Here is a 6,315-nt window from a genome sequence, read left to right as displayed (position 1 = left end):
GCCCACCTCACTCTCTGTGACTTTTCTTCTCCTCTCTTGTTGCACTTGGAAAGCCACTTCAACGGACTTAAACTTTTGAAACTAAAAGCCAAGGCATGAAGTGTGTTGACAGTCTCTGCTTTCCAACCTGCTGCATTCCTCTGCCTTCTTGGCTTTGGAAACACAATTATTAATAGTGCAAAAAATCAATCATTCTGCAGAAGAATCTGGGACTTGCTTTGGGGGTGTCTAGCCTACTACCACCTGGAGACAGTGACAGAATTGTGCTCCATGAGAGCGGGGACAGTTTGTCTCTGATCCACCGTCGCCATGTCCTCTTGGGGCCAAAGGGAATGTTTGCAGGTACAAATTAGTACCTACAGAGAGCTGCATGCTTGCCTCTGTCACAGAGGGGAGGTGGGATGGGGGGTGGGTGAGCGTTTTCCACCGCCTGGATGGACCTGGAGTTGCTAATGCTGGGTGAGTGCCCGAGGGGATGGTGTTACCTTATTTTATTTATGTTTTCACAGCTCATTGGATTCAAATTCTGCTTTTTGTTTTTTTGACTCAGCTCTCTTTGTCCACTCTTAGCGATGAAAATTGTAGTCTTATTTTGCTTCCATGGCAATAAATGTATAGCATTGTCTTTATCACTCTCTCTCTATACATATATATATTTATAATTATATTTATATTTATATACTTCTATAATATACTTTATATAATTATAAATAAGTATATAATTATTTATATACTGCTAATAGTAAAATATTAAAATTATATGTATATAATTGTTTTCAGCCTCAATAGCATTTCTTGGATAAGAGTTTCTCCAGGTGGCTTTTCAGGAACTGGATTCCTGCTGTGTATGCCACTTTCTCTTACCAAGAGAGGCTGTAGGGTAGAGTGTTCCGAGCCCAGCATCCCCACTCGGCCGCTTGCTTGCTCTGTGATTTTGAAAAGGCTGCTTCGCCTCTGTGCTTCAGTTTCCTTTTCCCTGAAATGGGAACGGTGTTGACAGTACCACCTCATGGGCAAGTGGTGATCATAGAATGAATGAATGTGGCTGTCATCCCTAGAGCCCCCCAGAGCGCACACTCGTAGGAGGAGGTAACTGTCTTTGGAGCATCTCTATTATTTGATTTTTATTTAAAAAAACATATAAATGGAATAAAATGTTGGGGGGAGACATATAAGTAATTGTCTCGCTCTTCTGCTAAAAACAAAGAAGTGAGCCAAACAAACAAACCGACCTCAGGGGATCCTCCTTTTACCCAGCAGTGAAAGCCCAAAGCTGTGATGAGGGTATTCAGGGCCTCTGCAGCCTGGCCTCACCCGCCCCCACCTCTGCTCCTCATCCTCACGGTGTCTGCACACCACGCCCACCAGACTCTGTTCACGCTCGCCCTTCCCCTCGTACGCCAGAACGTCTCCCTGCCCTTTGGAGGAGGGCACGTGTCACCCTCCTCTGCCTGTGAAAGTCTTTTTATTGTTAAGGGTCTGTGTAGCACTTCCTTTGTGAAGTCTTCTGTTTTCCCCAACTCAGAGGTACTCACTCTCTTTAGCCCTGACAACGTTAAAATAAACAAGAAAAAACTCAACGTTATATGTTGGCACTTATTTCCTCTACTTTGTTTTACCATTAATTGTACATTTGTACTTCTCACTCTGTTGGAGACCACACTATCATTTTTCTTTTTTGTTTTGTTTTTTTAACTTTTTATTTTATATTGGCATATAGTTCATTAACAGTGGTGTGTTAGTTTCAGGTGTACAGCAAAGTGTTTCAGTTATACATATACATGTATCTATTCTTTTTCAAATTCTTTTCCCATTTTGATTATTACATAATACTGAACAGAGTTCCCCGTGCTATACAGTAGGTCCCTGTTAGTTATCTATTTTAAGTATAGCAGTGAGTACACGTCAATCCCAAATTCCTTCCCCACACGCTATCATTTGCCTATTGCAGTTTTTCCAAGTTTTTAGTATGAGAATTCTCTTTCTTTTTTTTTTTAATATTTATTTATTTATTTGGCTGCCCCAGGTCTTAGTTGCAGCATGTGGGATCTTTAGTTGCAGCATGTGAACTCTTAGATGTGGCATGCTGGCTTTTAGTTGCAGCATGTGGATTCTAGTTCCCTGACCAGGGATCGAACCTGGTCCCCCTGCACTGGGAGCGTGGAGTCTCAACTGCTGGACCACAAGGGAAGTCCCTAGTATGAGAATTTTCAAAGGTATAAAGGAGTTGAAGGAATCGAGCAAGGAATGCAGTCCACAAACCTACCGCTTTTATTCCACGTTTGTTGCCACGTTGTCACATTTTATATATATGTACTTTGTGTATATGTACTTTATTTCCACTGAACCATATAATTGTATGTGTCAGACATCATGACACTCTGCCCCAACTGCTTCAGCACACCACTCTCAGAGATAAGGACAAACTCAAAATCATCATGATTCGTGAGTCATCATTAGTGATTCCCTAATGTCACCTAAGGCGCAGTCCAAATTCAGTCCCTCCAGTGGAGGGAAGACCATGTCTTCATCTCTATTTATATCATCATGGAGAATATCACTTTCTGTCGAAGAAGCTGAGGCTGCTGATGTCATTGGGAGCCATTTTCTTGCAGAAAGTAGCCTTTTCTATTACATTTTGAATGTTGTTTCTCTAGGCCTTTTCAGCCTTAGCTTTGATCCCCCCTCTCTTTCTCCCTCTCTCTCTCTCTGTCTTTTTTCCCCCAGTAATCTGGTGCTATGGGAATGAGACTAAATGTTTTCCTTTAGAGACAGGAATTTTAGGAATATTGAATTGCATTTTCTTTCTACTGGCACAGCAATCTTGTTCACTTTTCTGAGAGTTGTAGTGTTTTTTGTTTGTTTGTTTGTTTTTTGTAAAATCCTGGAGGCTGTGACAATATAATCAACCCTAATCTGGGGATTGGTTGTTGAGCCAGTGGGTTATGTAGAGATTTTGCTTCTTCTGTTTTCTTCTGTCTGCCTCCAGGCCATTTCAGTGAACTCAGGTATTTTCCTGACAGTGAAAAATCAAAGGAAAGGAAATTGAATACATATTCTCTTACTTTTTTAACAGCTCTGGCCAAAGAGTTGGTAGTGATTGAATCTCAGGCTAAATTTAGGTTTGTGGATTATGACTGAATTTTCCTTTCCCAGAATCTCCTTGTTCCCATTAGTGAGAAATATCAAGAGTTACTTTTAATAAGTAAAGTGCATTAAGGAATTTAAAGAGTTTGTGTCAGTACAAGAATAATTTTTATAAGAACTGTCAATCGGAAACTGATACTGCCACTAATAGGAAAGAAAGAGTCTGTCATGATTCAGAGACACCCTTCCCATTTGATGTGTCCAAAGCTAAATCCAGTGCTTTGGTTAGGATTATAATTCACTTCTCTGCCGCTGTTTTGCTTTTTTAGTTTCATGACTTTGTGACTTTGTATGAAGTGCTTTAAGCACTATATCCAAGATATATTAAAACTATGAAAAACATACATTTATATCTTCTTGGTTAGCCTAACAAAAATGGATTTTTTTGTTGTGTTGTATTATTTGTAAAAGCAAAGCTTGCAATCCAGCTTCTGCACCATTGAATTATTTATGCTAAAACTCTTGTCTTAGTTTACTAAAATGTAAATTCTGACATAAAAAGTACTAAAGTACTTTGAGATTAATTTAGACTCAAACAATCCATCTCAGAAGAAATACACTCATTGTTGACGTTTATTCAGCCCAGAAAAGCAAAACAGATGGCTAAAACGGCAAGAAAGGGAAATGACAGTAGAAAGAAACATGACAAATAAAACCAAGATTTAGTTCATAAAAGTTTATATGCTAATTAAACGTACATTAAAAGTATAGGCTTTATCACGTTATACTGTTTTGTTTTCCTTAGTGCTCTGTTCAAGATATGAAAGGTAGCATTAATTGGTTGGTAATGTGCCCATTGTCTGTCTTCCCTCCTGAGTGTAGATCCATGAAGGCAGAGACTGTCTGTCATGTTTATTACTGTTTATAACTGTATCCCCCATGCCTGGTAGGAGAGGGCCTGGTCTTATAGCATGTGCTTACCAAGTGTCTGTTGAATAAATGGATAACTCAATCTTTTTTTAAAAAATTAATTTTATTAACATATAATTTACATACCATACAGTACACTCATTTACAAGTGTCTAGTTCAACACATTTTGACAAATAAATACACTAATGTAACCATCATTCCAATCAAGGGTATCTGGATGACTCAGTCTTTTGTGTGTGTATGTATCTATAGGTATATATATCTCTACATATATCTTGTGTAGGTATATCTTGTGTGTGTGTGTATATATATATATATACATATATATACATATAAATCTTAGCAAGCTCAATGATTAAATGAGTCATTGTTAGATTATTTAAGATAGTCCTTAAGTAAGGCTCAGGGTTGTATTTTTTTTTTTATATTCAAAACCCACTTTATTTTTCCTATTTCAGTGAGAATTTAGCAAGAAGTTATTATGTCCAAAGTTCTCACAGTTAGTTATAAAATAGAAAGCAGTCAACTAAGAACTCAGCTCAAGATTCCTTTTCATTGAAAACTACTCGTGGACATTCCTGTCCTTCCGAACTTTGAATGAAACTGTTGATGGTAAGCTCATGAGCGAGAACATTTCTGCCAAAGTTTGTACTTTGAATTACTTTGAATTGTAACATTATCTATTTCTACCACATAGTAAGGAGAGGTAAGAATTTGAGCATATCATGAACGATTAGGACACTGAGAAATTCTCCAGTTTTTCCCATGTGAACCTTCTTAATGGAGCTTAATCATGATGTCTATAATAGTTGGTACCTCAAACATATCCTTTGTGTTGTGATCTTAGTTTAAAGCGTTACTGAAAAAAGTAGTAGTGATCCTTGAATTATCCAAATTATAGATCCTCCCTACCTACAATTCTCATTATTAAAAAAAGAACTGTAGAATTTGTGATGTCTCTGAGGTTGAAGGAAACTTGAGTTCAAGGTTATTGATTTTTAATTCACAAGAAAGAAAAAAGTCTAGGTTGTTTCTCCAAAGCCCTGTGCTAAGGATACAAAACAAGTATTTTAAGCTCTGAATCATGGTCATAAAAATAAAATATCTCATATGAATTTAGCTTTGAGTTGTTTTTTTTTTTTAAACAAGATGATGGTTACTCCTTTTTAAAATTCCATGCTCACCTAGGGAAACATTCAGCTTCTCTGACCAGGGCTGATGATTTCTAGGGTCACCCTCATCTTTGCTCATGGTAGCAGCCTCCTTATTCTTTCAACAGTGAAGTATTTTGAGCTATTACTGTGAGAGCCTGACCTTGCAAATGACAGAAATGAACTTAGTGGTTTCTCTAGCTTTCAATCTCATGGCTGAGATCTCATTTTGAACCCCAATGAACATCAAATTGCTCCAACTCCAATGATGTCTGACCCTGTGAATGCCATTGGTCACAGGATCAGTGGGGTCAACTGTAAAGGTACAGGTCCTCCAGAGTTTATTTTTTATGTTAAGTCCGAGTAGTGCCTTAAAGATAAAAAGTCCCCTCCTAGATCTCAGAGCCAAGGAGGCTCCAACAGAGAAATCTGGTATCTTGAGAATGACATTCTCCTTCTGACCCCCAATTACATGATGCTTCTTTTTTCTCTCTTTCACTAAAAGAGCACATCCCTTTATATCTGCTTTCAGTAGTCTCTAAGATTCTGAATTAGGAAGAACATCAGGTGCCAAGCTCATAGCCCTTTCTTCTAAGAATTGCACAGGTTGCCTCTGGAAGCAGGGAGCAGTGTGTGGGTGCTGTGGTTTACTTTCTTTCCCCCTGCAAGGGAGGACTCCTTGTGTGTGTTGCCTGGGCTCACACAGACCCGCTGGGCTGCTCACTGCAGGGTGATGGGGCCATGCTCACCATGTCTGGGTTTCATAAAGAACAGGAGAGCTCAGGCTGTTAATTCCGCTCAGACCCTCAAGCCATGTATGGTTCAGACAGATGAGCTTTGAGAGTGACAGACAGGTGCCTCTTCCCCCAGGGGTGGGGGGAGGTAGGAGGGGAGTCAGAGTGCTTCCTTTTTTTTTTTTTTAATTTTTCTTTCTTTCTTTCTTTCCTCCTTTCTTTCTTTCTTTCTTTCTTTCTTTCTTTCTTTCTTTCTTTCTTTCTTTCTTTCTTTCTTTCTTTCTTTCTTTCTTTCTTTCTCTTTTTTCTCTTTCTCTCCTTCTTTCTTTCTGTCTCTCTTTCTTTCTCTCTCTCTTCCCCCCTCCCTCCCTTCCTTCCTTCCTTCCATTTGGCTGCAAAGCTTGCAGGGTCT

The sequence above is a fragment of the Eschrichtius robustus genome, chromosome 6 (genome assembly GCF_028021215.1).
Source record: "Eschrichtius robustus isolate mEscRob2 chromosome 6, mEscRob2.pri, whole genome shotgun sequence".
NCBI classification, from domain to species: Eukaryota; Metazoa; Chordata; class Mammalia; order Artiodactyla; family Eschrichtiidae; genus Eschrichtius; species Eschrichtius robustus.
This window is presented reverse-complemented; position numbering follows the sequence as displayed.